At 43.2% G+C, this 15,645-nt stretch overlaps 1 long non-coding RNA gene across 1 annotated transcript; it reads right to left on the bottom strand.

Annotated features, from left to right (window-relative positions):
• Nucleotides 1–1,902, bottom strand: LOC144691190 (uncharacterized). The gene is made up of 3 exons (XR_013579052.1): nt 1,815–1,902; nt 456–602; nt 1–72 (listed from the first exon to the last, which is right to left on the bottom strand). It is a non-coding gene; the product is annotated as an uncharacterized LOC144691190 (long non-coding RNA).
• Nucleotides 1,903–15,645: the final 13,743 nt, after the last annotated feature.

The raw sequence follows: 15,645 nt of genomic DNA on the forward strand, positions 1-15,645 counted from the left end.
CACTCTTTTGGTGGTTCACTTCCATTTCGTTGCAGAGTAGAAATGGCTGCTACCCACTCTTGCATTTCACACCTGCACAGTCCAAACACAGAGGAGGTGTGAAATGCAAGGGCAATGTCACAATTTATCCCACTCAGATTGGCACATTTAAACAGTAATAGGATACCCGGATGACTGGCTGCTTTCTAGAGTTGCACTCTGAATTCCTCTGGAGAGAATAGAAATCTTGCAATTTGGATGCTAGAAGAGCAAGAGGGAATAAAAAGTGAGTGAGCAAAAAAAAGGAGCAATAAAGAGAGGAGAAAAAGTGAAAGCAAGTGTATGATCGGTCATAGATCAACATTTAAATGATAAGTCACATCTTAAATGTCAACCTGTCCCTTCAGCTGATTAACTTGCTGTGAATTTCCAGTACTTTGGAATTTTATCCATGTTGTTTATCCACAAACACTTACTCATTTCCAGCTCCCACAATAATACTTCTGTTGCTTGCTTTGTGATTCTCGACAAGACAGAGAACAAAAACCAGCGACTTTGCCTCGAAGCAGTCAGCTCTCACCTTCGCGATCCTGGCACAGTACAGTACAGAAAACCCACCATTCCTGTTCGAAGGGGAGGGGGAAAAATAATTCTGAGTTATGAAAAGAATTGGTGGAGGGTCCAAGTCCAGGAATTGTTTCCACTTCAATTTAAAATAAAAACACCTTAATAATAGGATTAAATCTGTCGAATTCATTGAGATTTGTAATGGTTCAATGCTAACTGGTAAACTGGCTGTATGTGGAACTGGTAGCAAGGCATGAGTTGGTCTCTCACCCATTGTGGATTTGTGACTAAGCAATTGTCACCCTCAGTTTCCTGCCCCACCTCATGGATAGAGATCTGATACATTTGAATGCCATGAAGAGATATTAATGCCCATAATGTTATTGGAAATTATTTTTAAAATGGAGTTGTAGTGGGGTCTGTGTCTATGTGTTTGACTGTGTGTGTCTTAATTGGATTAAAACCAGCTAGTCTGGGTGCTTTGATGTATAGTAATTTGAGATGTTAATTGGGTAAACAGTAAGGAGTTAGAAAGTAAAGTGTATATTTGCATTTGTTGAATAAAGAATTCAAGAGTGGGAGTAAAATCTTGCACCTAGCTGGGAGGCGCCAAGCAATGTGTTTATATTACTAATAAAATTAGTGGGAAGAAAATGTTATTGTTAGAAGAGGTGAAGTTAAAAGCCTAGTGATACCATGGAAAATTTACATTCAAAGGGGAAGCCAGGTATAAAGAGGGAAAGGAGATTGTGAGTAAGGTAGAGGCATTTAAGATCTAACTAGCCTGCAAGCCTCAAACTGTGTCTGCAAAGGAACCAAATTGCAAGGAACGTCATTTTGAATTTGTAAGATCAAATGTGCTTTGTCTGGTGTCTGTTTAAGTCTATGGGTTACTGTTGCCTTGGTGGAGATTTATCTGGGAGTGATTAATTTGGGGATTTGTTTAAAAGTTATTAGTAGTTAATGGTAGTAATTTGTTGACATGTGTATATGTTTAATTTGTTGTAAATTAATAAATGTTTAATTTGGTTTTATATAAAAAACCTCCTGAGGCTCGGTGGTCTTATTCTTGAATTCAGAGCTGCATCGGTTATGACAGTTGTTCCAAGTTTCTCTCTGGGATTTCAACAACTAAGCCTTTACCAATTGCTGTGTCATAACATTGAGTAAAATTCAGAGACATCTAAAATTTAGAAACAAAGCAAAAGGCCAACTTAGCCATTTGTTTACTGGAAGCAAATGAAAAATAAATATAATTACACACTTACTCTTTCCTGGACAGCAACAGGAGATCATTAAATAGATGAAGATATATAGATCTAGATGCACTTCCAGTTTTCTGTCCAGATATTTCATTAAGTTCACCTTCTTTGACCAGGAAGCGTGTTTGGGAAATGAGAAGAAGAAACTGCAGAGCAGGAGGAAGAGAGTTATTCATTACCAGTGACTGTATGCAACCAGAATAAAACTTGAAAAACTAAACATCTCAATTCTCAAATCATTCCCCAACCCCTAAATTAGGCTTGTCACAGTCAGACAGCTCAGAGCTATTTGGATTCATTTCTACAAAGATATTTATTTGTCACCATTACCGACACTGCATCATCATTTCAACACTGAAAACAGCCCTAACCTATCTCCATCCCCACTGGACAGTAGTGGCTGAGTGGACATAAATGGCAGTTCACATCCTTCCAGACAGTTAAGAATGAAAGGGAGTCACTTTTCTCCCCCCACCGGCCAAACAAGCCTTAACTTGTTCCACATGGGTGTTCAGCACTTGCTGTGAAGATTTGGGGCCACACATGCACTCTTCAAATTTGAATAATGTGGTTTGGAAAATGTATCAGGCTGGTTTAAACTTTCTTCTGATCCTTGTTGAATGCAAAGCAGTTGGGAATGGGAGTGGTTTCAACACAAACTCTCCCAGTGTGGATCCAGGAATAAAGCAGCAATTTCAAAAGAAACTGCACAAGGCCAGGAATCAAATATGGGTTCTGATGAATAGCAATGGCCTGAATTTTGTTACTTTCCACAGATGCTGCGTCTCCCCAGTATCTATTCGAGGCGTTTTCTACCATATATTCCCCACCCTTTGCCACAAGATTTTAAAGAGTCATCTATCTCTGGCAATGAGCAGTCAGTGCATTTTGCTATTAGGCTTCCTTATGGTGTGCATTTAGAGCCTACAAGGTTGCAGTTAACTGGATATCAAAACTTCGTAGACAAACAAAATTAGAAAACCAAGCAACTCCTTCATTTGATTTCAGTATTGCATGGAACACTGTCAATGCACACCTTGGTACTGGCAAATTCCAGTCGTGTCTCCAGAGAGACCAGCTCCTCAATCTGTCTCATCTTCTTTACATTTTCATTACATTCACGTACTACCTGCAGGAGGAACAATAGGAGAATGTTAAGTTCCTCCAATCCTCAACCCCAGCCGCATCACCACCTCCGGTTAGTTGGGACATTGCATCCACCGCCCTCACCTGCCCATGTTTACATTCCTCATGAAGTAATCACTCTCCTGACGGAACCTGAGAAACAGGTTTATTTCCAAGAAAAAGGGCAACATCCAGTTACACAGATACAAGGAGGGTTCAAAGTAGCTTTGGTTCAGTATTCCAACCCTGCACAATGCCCTAATGAAACACCAGCACCTGATCCATGGGCTTCATGTATCTGGTAACAAGATCAAACCAGATTTTATAGGACAACCATTTGTAAATGGTTTGAGTAAATGGGATGCTACAGTGGTGAAATGCGGAGTTTTCAGTACACGCCTGTAGCATGTGCTGGGGGATTTTGGGCAGCATGAGCCAAGGTCTTGGTACAAACCTTTTCCACAGGACATGAACAGTGCTTCCAGCCAGTCCCTTGGGCAGCAGGGCCTACAAAGAGCTGACAGAAGAACATCAGTTCACAACTGTAGGTGTACAACTGGGAAGCTAATGTGGGAGAGCAGGGCATTGTGTATTGTTCTCCTAAGGCCCTGGCTGTAATGTGAAAACAGCTACTCAGGCAGACAGGGTGTCCTTAGGTCAGAGGGATCGCCAACCAAGAAAGCATTATGAGTCTCACCTCCCTGATTGCTTCCACAGCTTTCCCAACCGATTCTGCCATTGGATGCTCTGGTAAAGTCAGCATTAAGATTTTCTAAAAGAACCCAAAAAATGACTGATTACTGGACAGCCAACACAGGTGGGGCTCTCCCTCCAACATAGGCCAAAGGCCTGACTTGCATTAAACGAGTGAGAAATTCCTCCAACTCGGATGTTGGCCACCAACTTGCCCAGTTCATCGCAGCAACTATATTTAAAATGTTGGAATAAAGAGACAGGATGCAATACAAGTCCAATACTATTGGGGGGAGGGGGGGGGTGGGGAAGCCTCCACACTTCGGAGTCTTTTCCGGAGGCATCCAGTGAAACCAGGTCCATCCTAACCTCAACACATTGCCAAGAGAGAAACGGGCTAAGAGATCTTTTAATTTCACAATCCAAATCAGGTTCTCTTCCCTCCACTTCCAGGTACTTTCAATTTTACATCAAGCACCAGGATTTTGCGGCTCTCAACCTACCCAAGATAGAATGCAGTTTCCAGGTGCTTACCATAGCAACTGCTCTTACGGCCCACACGTACTCTGCTCACCAACACTGATCGTTTGCCATAAATTGAGGTAAGTTGGACCATGTATGGATGGAGCGAACAGCCTTTACAGTAAGCAGCTGGAAACCACGTTCACTCCTAGATGGGCTAAAATGTCCAGGAGCCCTAAAACTACAAGTTGAAAAATCAGGTGTGGCACCTCAACTGATCACCTGCTCACACCAGGGTCAAAGTTTTCAGGATGGGGCAGGGGGGGATAAAGAGAATGAGAGATGGCCTTGGGAAATACTAAATGCACAGAGATACTGAAGGCCATTACCTCAAGCATGATCTTTAGCCGTGTGATACGTTGGAATGGCAGGATCAGGAAGGACTTCAGCAGCTGCCGCTGGCAGATTGGCTGTTCCTCCAGTTTCTTCAGAACCTGCACAAATTCTTCATTCAGCCTGTCAGAGAGCCAAGCAGACATGTAAGGATACAAGGTGGGGATTACGCACAGGCACCTTGTACACCCTCTCGTCACCCCAGATCAGAATACAGCAGATTTTCAAACTGTAATACTACCTCCTGCTTCTAGACTTGCCTGTCTAGCTAGGATTCACTGCCCAGTTCATTAGTGGCTTATTCACTGGCCACTTTCTTCCATAGCACTTTATTCTGAAACCTCTTCATTTCAGTCTGAAGCCTGATGTACCCATATGCATGGTCTTGGGACAGGCAGGACAGAATGCAGCTGTTGAGCAGTCAGCAATACAGCACAAAGATGTGGAAGCAATAGAGAGGGTGCAGAAAAGATTCACAAAAATGGTTCTAGGGATGAGGAACTTCAGTTAAGGTGAGAGCTTGGAGACATTGGCACTGTTTTCCTTGGAGAACAGAAGGTTGAGAGGAGATTTGATAGAGGTATTCAAAATTGTGAGGGATCTGGACAGAGTAGATAGGGAGAAGCTGTTCTCACTGGTGAAAGGATTGAGAATGAGGGAGCATAGGTTTAAGGTAACTGGCAAAAGAAGCAATGGAGACTGGAGGAGAAACGTTTTCCATGCAGTGCGGGGACTGTATTGTGGTAGAGGCAGGGTCAATGGAGGCATTCAAGGAGGAATTGGATAATTATCTGAAAAAGGAAGAATGTGATAGGTTACGGGGGGAATGTGGGGGAACGGCACAAGGTGAATTGCTCAGTGAGCCAGCACAGCCAAGATGGGCCGAATGGCCTCTCTCTCTCTCTCCTTTTAACAATTCTGCGATTCTGTGAAATGGAGATGTTAGGGTGGGAGGTGACAGGTGAAGAGGACGGAGGGAGATTATGTGGTGTAACAGGGTGAAGGAGAATGTAGGCTTTAGTGACATGTTAAGAGTTGTGCATGTGGTCAGGCATTGGTTGGATCATACAGCAGTGACTGGGTTGTGGAGTATGAATAAATACACAGGACCTCTGGCGCAACTTAGCATCATTAGACTGGACTCCTGCAGTACTTCTGAAGGTCAGTTCTCAGTTGCTCCACAACCAATTAAATCAAGTTAAAAAAAACTTAGGAGGAGATTATGATCTTCACTCACATGAGCTGCTGCATCATCTTCTCCTGGTACATCTGATTGGTGACATATGGAACATAGACTCTGCGAAAATCAGCGCAATGCTGCAGCACAATGTCACTAATATCTCTTACAAAGATATTCTCCTCCAGGCGTTCTTCCAGGTCCAATAGAAACCTGTCCGACGATAAGTTACAGCAAGTTTAACCAGCAGACTAAGTGTGCAGATAAATGTGCAGGGGCACAATGCAGACAATCACAATCATGTTTATTGTATGAATGAGGAAACCGACAAACTTAACAGTAACACCAGTTTGTGAAGTCAGTCCTCATGTCCAAAATAAACTGACTGGCCAGTCAGGCCTTGTTTACTGTTCCCCCCCACCCGCCTCAGTTCTCTCCTTCTCCAAAACAGCACTGAGTCTTGTTATGATCCAGTCCCATAGGTGTCTGCAGACCTTTGGGACTTTGTGTAAGTGGCTATTGATGTTTGGACTTAAACAATGAACAGATCAAACCATTCAATTGTCAAGTGTGCCACAGCCAAGCCTGATCCTTTCCCTGCACACGTGCTTCCCCTGAGCAGAAACAAAAACAAAAATACCTGGAAAAATTCATTTCACCTCTTTTCTATTTTTCCTTAGTTCTGATGAAGGGTCATATGCACTCAAAACGTTAACTGTGCTCCTCTCCGCAGATGCTGTCAGACCTGCTGTGTTTTTCCAGGTATTTTTGTTTTTGTTTCGGATTTCCAGCATCTGCAGTTTTTTGCTTTTAGCTTCCCCTGAACAGGTGGGGGGTGGGGGACACACACTGAAATGAACTAGAGAACCCTCACTACTGTCCAGCTACCTATACACAGGTTAGGAGTTGAACTGGGACCTGGTGACAATGCAGTATCACACAATGATGATGCCTTTACCCCGAGCTATGTCTGTGTTTGAATAAGTTCATTTCGCCTGGTTCTCAACAGTTTCAGATTTGCGTTCTGAAAAGAATAAATTATGGATTTAGCAACTTCTTGGCCTGCACACCTACCTCTCACTTGTGCATGTTAGAGAACAGTGTGTACCTGTCTGTGAGTGTCAGCGTATCCAACAGTTCTGAGCACCAACCGAAATGATTGACAGCCACCACCAAGCTCCACAGGTAAGATGCCTCAGAGGTAATAACTTCAAACATTGCCTGAAGAATGGAAACAACCACACCGTTTAGAGAAACTCTCTTTTCTGTGTTTGGGTTATTTTAGCTTTGATTTAATAATTGGCCTCAAACACGGCAGATTGTTAACTATAGAATATCTGGGATACCATACCCCATGTTAATCTGGATAGAAAATACACAACCATTAATGTGGTAACATACCCTCCATAAATTCCAAATTGGCCAAAATCCAAATCACATTGAGCATTAAGTCCCACTCACAAATTACCTCTGACCTTGTTCCACCCCAGCCCAAACACCCTAGATTTACAAATGCTCACCTTTAATCCCTTCACAACCTTGCCCCGTCCCAGTTCTACAACTGCTTCCAGCTCTACATTTCCCATCCACCATCCCCCACCCACCCACCCCTACCCCCTGAACACACTGTCACACTGTCCCTCAGATCTTCACTCCTCCCCTTCAACTCACCATTAGTCGCAGGGTCTTCAGCCTCACAATCCTACTCCGCTGTAGAATTCCCTTCCTAAGTATTTCTCTCCACTTTTACAAACTTCACTTATTCTTTCAACTAACTTTCAGTCATCCTTCCCAACCTTGGCTTTTCTGTGCGTTAGTGAATTTAGGGATTTTCTTTAAAAAAGGTTAAAGCGCACAATATAAATGATGGCAGTTGTATTTGATTCAGGTTATAAACACCTGGTATACGTATTATTTTACTTGTAATTAAATCTAGAAGCAAAGGATAGAGACAAGATATTGTGTCCGCAAATCAAAGTTACACTACAAAAAACTCAGCTCATCATTTTAAAATAGGTTTCATAAGAAGTGACATAAATCCCAGCTGGAATAGAGATAACTGAATAATTCCTCTGTCAATTATGCCTGGAGAGTGCGCTGCTATCAGTAACTGGGATTGATTTTATTTTAAAAACACACTTATCCTGCACTCATTGCTGGAGAAATAATGGTGCTGTGCTTGGGAGGGGTCTTGTGGCATAGTGGTAACATCCCTACTTCTGAGCCAGATGCTCTAGGTTCAGGTCCCACTCCAGGGCTTGATGGCCATGGGAGTTACATCCATAATGTGGCCAAACAGGTTGATTATCAGCCTGTAAATCCTTCCAATACACCTGATGGCAGGTGGGAGAATTTCTTGGCCAGCCATACTGCAGAAGGCAATGGCAAACCGCTGCAGTACTTTGCCAAGCATAATCATGGACCAATCCAATGGAAGTCCAAGGTTGCCAAAGCCCTCTTAGGACATGACACCTGAAGGAGGAAGAGTATTTGGGAGACACTGCTTGCTGCAGTTTCAGTCATGAGTTCAAGACCCACCCCTGCCTCCAAATCATTATTGACACCGCTGTGCCAGGCATTCACTCAAGATATTCCTCTCAATTTCTCTTGCCAAGTTCTTAGAAAGACAAACAGTTGTATACATGGGGTCTGTTCATTAATTTCTATTCACCATAATCATATGTGGCAACCTGATGAATAAAAAAATTCCAGAATACAAAAAGGTTGCTGGATTTGAAGGATATTTCTGAAGTTCAAATAAATGGTTCCAAGATGTTATTATCCCATCAGCTCAATTATTTTAACTAAAGCAGCAATGCTTTTCCCCTCATGTCAATAGTTCCAACTTTAAACCACAATTTCCAATGGAACTCCATTTGCGACCATAGATCAAAAAAGGGCCATTTCAATTCAGTTAATTATAAGCAGAAAATACTGGAAACATTCAACAAGTTAGACAGCATCTGTGAAGAGAAAAACAGTTAACGTTTCAGGCCACTGACCTTATGTCTAGTCGTTAATATATTGATATCCATAACTTTAGATCATAACCATTGCTCCCATTTTTCCCCCAGACAGCAGGCACTACGAATGATTCTGTTGTTGCCATTTACAGCTACTCAACCCCATCTTTTGTTTTGTTAATTGTCCCATTACCATCCCTTTGCTTTGCATAATCATGCCTTGTCATTTAATCACTTCTCCCTTCCAGCGCATCACAACCTTCTCCTTTCTACTGCCTTCTTCTCCCTGGCTCTACACTTGTTTACAAATTGTTACATCTCCAACTTCTCAGTTCTGACAAGTGGTCATCTATCAAGCTGAAATCTCAACTCATTTTCCTCTCCCCTCAGATACTGCCTGAGCTGCTGAGCATTTCCGGTTTTGATTTCAGATTTCTAGCATCTTCAGTATTTTGCTTGTATGTCAATTTAAAGCACTGGGCCATCCCCTCACTCTCTCCCAACCTCATAATGGGTGTGATGGTGCAAGGCAAAAAGAATAGTAATGGGACAATTAACAAAACAAAAGATGGCTCTTGAGAAGGTGTAAAGGGGCAACAACAGAACCATTAGTAACGCCTGCTGTCTGAAAAAAAATGGAAGCAATGGTTATTGATCTATTGTTTTTCCTCTTCACAGATGTCGCCTGACTTGCTGAATATTTCCAGCATTTTCTGTTTATGATTAACTGCTGAATGGAAATCTCACTTGGTTTGACATTAACACTCACCTCCTGCAGCTTGTGCTCCTGGTTGCTAATTACATCCAACAGACCACTCTTCTTCACTTCAGGGATCTCATGCCAGAAGACAAAGCTGGTGTCTTTGGGAGAAAACTGGGAGGATGAAGAGTTCAGTATGGAAGACACGACAAGGCCAGCAAGGGACAGTGTTGTATCCACCACGGATGAGGTTTTCCCAGGCTTTGTTGGGGCTCCATGCATGGATTGGAGCCAATAGTTCTGGTACAATGGCTCTGAAAGGATCAATTACGTACACTATGAGAACCTGTCCACATACAAAATGCTCCAACTTTACCATTAGCGAACCCACAGGACCAGAAGGAGGCCTAGTCTTTGCTGGGGTAATCCAAAACTAATCCCACTGCCTTTCTCTCTCTTTATATACCTCTACCAGCCTCAGCTTCAAGTAATTACCCTCTTTCCCCTTGCCAAACAGCCTGTCATATATTGCAAAGTATTCTTTCTGCATCGTTGCTTTAAAATCCCTCCATGGTCTTGTCCCTCCCTATCTCTGTAATCTCCTCCAGTCCCACAACCCTCCGAGATATCTGCATTCCTTTAATCCTGGCCTCTTGTACATTCCCAATTATAATTGTTTCACTATTGGTGGCCAGGCCTTCAGATGCCCAAGCTCTGGAATTCCCTCCCTACACCTCTCCTAGTCACTTTCCTCCTTTAAAGTCACTTCTTAAAAATCTATCTCTTTGAGCAAGCTTTTGGCCATCTGACCCAATATCTCCTGGCTTTGCTCAGTGTTATGCTTTGATTCATAATATTCCTGTGAAGCACCTTGAGACATTTTATTATGTTACATAAAAATGTAAATTGTTGCATTAAGAACTTCCTCCTAACCCCTCTCTATTAGTGAGGATTTTAAATTGATGAGCTAACATCAACAACTCCCCAACTACTAATCGCTTCAACATCCATTAAATCATCTCTCCTCAGTTCACCACAAAAACACTGGGATAATAATAGAAGAAAGAGTTGCATTTATATAGCACCTTTTGCAACCTCAAGATGTCTCAACAAACTTTACAGCTATAGTAAATAGAGAAAATGCTGGAAAAAGATCTAGCAGACAGAAACAAGTTAATGTTTCGAGTCCATATGATTCTTCTTCAGAGCTCTGAAGAATCATATGGACTCGAAATGTTAAGTCAGTTTCTCTCTCCACAGATGCTGCCAGATCTGATGGGTTTTTCCAGCATTTTTTCTATTTATTTCAGATTTCCAGTATTCGCAGTATTTTGCTTTTTATTTCACAGCTATTTTTGAAGTGCAGTTAATTTGCAGGCAGCAAGCTCTGATCAGCAGCAATGTTAATGCAGATAATCTGTTTAGATATATTCATTGGCTTATAAATATTGCCCAGAACACTAGGGGAGAATTCCCCAGCACTTCTTTTAAAAAATTGTGCCATGGGATCTTTTACGTCTACCCAATATAGTGTCTCAGTTTATCAACTCATCTGATTGACAGCGCCTCCCAACAGTGCAGCACTCCACTGGAGTGTAGGGTTACCAACTGTGATTAAAAGTATTCCTGCAACTTTCATTCCCTGACTTTCCCCCACACACTTGCCATTAGTTGGCCAACACATCCATCCTTGTGAGAGAGAAGGGCAGTGGGATTATTTTTGGGTTACCCCAGCAAAGCCTTCCTATGCCAATTGGAAAGCAAAAAGACCCATTACACAATGGAATAATACTCGACTGTCAGACAATAGTCTACTATCCCCATTTTCAATATTTTTAGATCTGGTAAAGAGAAACGTTCAAAGAAAATGACAAAACAATTTTTTTTTATATGTCCCAATGATTTTTCTCCAGGGTTGCACACAGCAGCGCCTTGGGGAATCGATCTTTAGTTCTTGGAGAAGTCAGGCCAATCTTGGAGGGTTGGCAACCCTACTGAAGCGTTAGCCGAGATTTTTGAGCTCCCAAGTCTCTGCAGTGCGACTTGAACCCTCAACCTCCTGGCTGAGAGGAAAGGTCCACTCACGTGTCCGGACATACTTGGATTCCCTTTTCTGGACAAGCTCAATTTTTTCAGACATTTCCCTTTTTCCAATGGAGACCTTCTAAGTCCTGTAAAAGGACAAAAAGACTATGTTGGCGCCACCTGCTCCAACTAAGCTCCAGTTCAAAGTGAGTGACCTGGCAAATTGAACTGGGAACCAGACCTCACCCCTTGACAGGTCAATGTGCAGTGAAGATAGCCCGGGGTGGGGTGGGGTGGGGAAAGAGAAATACAAGGTTTTTTAAAAGAGATCCTACAGTGTGTTTTTTAAAAGAAAAATAGGAAAGGGAAAATCCCAAATTCTTCGGATAGCGTTGGCTGGGTCATAAATGTTCCACGCTCAGTTTAAAGCGCACAGCTCATCTGATACCTGAATCCAATCTCCAACCAATCGTTTTGGTGCCTGATGGAAACCACTTTGAGCTGGAGGTGGTGTGAATCCCCGAGGTAAGGAGTTAAACACCGATCCGATTCCATAGAGGAGGGGGTCACATCAGCTGCCCGGCCAACACAGCTAACATTAAATATTAAAACAAACCACTGTCAAAGACACCTAATTTTTACACCCTCCGCCCCCCGCCCCCCGCCAAATAAAACGCTCCCCCCTGAAACATTTGATTAACAAAAGCCTAGTATGTCACTAAGTACATTTGCAGATAGATTATCAGCTCCACCGTGCCAGCTCCTCCTGTCTCATTGCACAATTACACTCATTTTCTCAATCTGTAACACTTAACTGAATGGCTGAAGACAATTAATTAATTCCTCCCACAATCTGAAGCCTTGGCATCACCAGTTCCTGGTTTTAACTCTTTGTCTGTTTTATTCTTTCCATCCTCATTGGCATCTTGCCCTTTGCCCTTCTGTGTTTTTTTTTAATTTCAAGGTAAAATTCACCCAGACCAGAAGGGGTGATCGTACACGGTGGGGCCTATCAGTTTGTCCATGGCTGTAGTTGGGAGTCAAGCAGGCAGCTACAACACAGGAAACAAATTCCATTAGAATGACACTGTCAGAAATCACGTGTCTGCCGAGTGTAAATGGCCTCTCCAGATTGTTCTATATATTTCAGAATTCTGGGCCTCAGTCCCCCCTCTCCCCAACTTCAAGTGATCAGCAGTTACCATAGTTACCACTGAAAAGAAGATGCCCTCTCAAATCCTGTGCTCACAGTACCTCCAGCGGGAAGGATGTTTCTCCTGGCTGGTGAGTCTAGAACCAGGGGACACAATCTTGGAATGAAGGGCAGGCTATTGAGGGCTGAGATGAGGGGAAATTTCTTCACTCAGAGGGTGGTGAACCTTTGGAATTCTCTACCCCAGAGGGTTGTGGAGGCTCCGTCATCGAGTATATTCAAGACTGAGATCGATAGATTTCTACATATTAAAAACACAAAAATACAGGGATAGTGCAGGAAACTGGTGTTGAAGTGGAAGATCAGCCATGATCTCATCAAATGGTGGAATGGGCTTGAAGGGCTCAATGGCTTATTCCTGCTCCTAGTTCCTATGTTTTTATTACCTACCATCATTGACATGGTTTCTTCCATTTTGCTTCTAACGACTGCTTTTGGCAAATGTCTATTCGAATGGGTGTTTCATTACAAATAGAGAGAGTTTGGGGAGGAGAGAAGAGAAATGTGCTGTTTCTACCTCTCATTGCTGCCCACTGATTCCTGCTGGCAACGTCTATCTGTGTGCGGACAGCAGTGAGGATTCATCATCTGTTGATGAGCGAATCACAGAAATTTTACAAAGGTAATTCTGAATCCAATACACTGTATAATGGCTGCCCCTGAGGCAGAGGTTTAAGGGTGAGTCCAGGCAACTCAATCCAAATACAATATGTTTTGGATTTGTTCAAATAGTTGTGCGATAGGCAACTTTTTATGAATTAGCAATTATTTAAATTTGGTGCTGATCACTTTTCTCAAAGTATTGGTCTGTCTTTTTCAAATCGGGGAACTGCAGTTTGTGGAGAGAGATAGCCAGACTTTCATAGACAGTGGGGAAAGGAAGGCAACTGTTACAGAAGATTACTTATACTGTGGTTTAACACTGGTTGCAAACTATGTTGTATTCACTTGCTATTCCACTGTTTAATAAATCTTGTGACAGTTAAGGCCCAAATCGAATGCTAATGTGGTGCCACTTCCCAGAGCGAGGAGTTGAAAGCTTAGACTAAAACCAGTAGCTGAAATGTTCATTCCATATTTTGAATTTCTCCTGATATCTAGGCAATGAAACCATTTTCTGTGGGACCTGGGCCTTATTTACAAGGATAGCCTGAGATATGGAAGCAAAATATAACTAGAGGGACAGCAGAGCAGCTAAATGCTTAAATGTAAAAACTTCATTTGAATATCATGGCCCTATCACGGTAGCTATGTGGCTGAAGTACAAGCCTACTGACTCCCACAGCTACCTTGACTACAGCTCCTCATACCCTGCTTCCTGTAAGGACTCCATCCCATTCTCTCAGTTCCTTTGCCTCCGTCACATCTGTTCTGATGATGCCACTTTCAAAAACAGTTCCTCTGACATGTCTTCCTTCTTCCTTAACCGAGGTTTTCCACCCACGGTGGTTGACAGGGCCCCTCAACCGTGTCCGGCCCATATCCCACGCATCAGCCCTCACGCCTTCTCCTCCCTCCCAGAAACATGATAGGGTCCCCCTTGTCCTCACTTATCACCCCACTAGCCTCCGCATTCAAAGGATCATCCTCCGCCATTTCCGCCAACTACAGCATGATGCCACCACCAAACACATCTTCCCTTCACCCCCCCCCCCCCGGCGGAATTCCGCAGGGATCGTTCCCTCTGGGACACCCTGGTCTACTCCTCCATCACCTCCTACACCTCAACCCCCTCCCACGGCACCTTCTCATGCAACTGCAGAAGGTGCAACACCTGCCCCTTTACCTCCACCCTCCTCACCATCCAAGGGCCTAAACACTCCTTTCAAGTGAAGCAGTGCTTCACTTGCACTTCCCTCAATTTAGTCTACTGCATTCACTGCTCCCAATGCAGTTTCCTCTACACTGGAGAGACCAAAGGCAGACTGGGTGACAGCTTTGCGGAACACCTTCGGTCTGTCCGCAAGCATGACCCGGACCTCCCTGTCGCTTGCCATTTCAACACACCGCCCTGAGTATTGAGTTCAACAACTTTAGATCATGAACTCTCTCCTCTATTCCCACCCCCTTTCCGATCCCCCATTTTCCAATTATTTATATATATTTTTCTTTTCCTACCTATTTCCATTATTTTTAAATGTATTTCCACCTATTGTTTTATCTTTACCTTTTAGCCTATTTCGATCCCTACCCTCCACCCCACCCCCACTAGGGCTATCTGTACCTTGCTCGTCCTGCTTTCTACCCTTAATGTCACCATTAGCACATATCTTAGCTAATGTCACCACCGTCAACACCTCTTTGTCCTTTTGTCTATGACATCTTTTGGCAATCTCCACCTATCACTGTGCCTCTATCCAGCTCTACTTGTCCCACCCCCCCTTAAACCAGTTTATATTTCACCTCTCTTCTATTTTTCCTTAGTTCTGATGAAGAGTCATTCGGACTCGAAACGTTAACTGTGTTCCTCTCCGCAGATGCTGTCAGATCTGCTGAGTTTTTCCAGGCATTTTTGTTTTTGTTTCATTAATCCAGAAGCCTGGACTAATTTATTTTATTTAATTCATTCATGGGATGTGGGCGTCGCTGGCTAGGTCAGCATTTATTGCCCATCCCTATTTGCCCTCGAGAAGGAGGTAGTGAGCTGCCTTCATGAACCGTTGCAGTCCATGTGGTGTAGGTACACCCACAGTGCTGTTAGGGAGGAAGTTCCAGGATTTTGACCCAGCGACTAATGATCCAGCGACATGAGTTTCACTTCCATCATGGTAGCTGGGGAAATTTAAATTCAATTCATTAAATTATTGGCATCCTCTGCCTTGAGTGGTGATGGACTGCACCATGGGTGTATATGTCACTTCTGTATTGAGCGTTGCCTGTTGTGGCTGTAGAGGCCAATCTGTGAGTGGTATTCCCTTCCGCAGCTGGTACAGGTGAATAGCATTGGCAGAGGTCAATTGGTATTTTTCCTTCCGGCAGGTTATCTTTTCTGCCATCTGGTCATTTCTTTTGTCCTCTGCTTTTTCCACATCCTTCCTGACTGCATGTCTCCAGGCACTCTGGTAAGCAGTGAGGAATTCCCATGT

This window comes from Cetorhinus maximus, chromosome 15 (assembly GCF_964194155.1).
Source record: "Cetorhinus maximus chromosome 15, sCetMax3.hap1.1, whole genome shotgun sequence".
Taxonomy (NCBI): domain Eukaryota; kingdom Metazoa; phylum Chordata; class Chondrichthyes; order Lamniformes; family Cetorhinidae; genus Cetorhinus; species Cetorhinus maximus.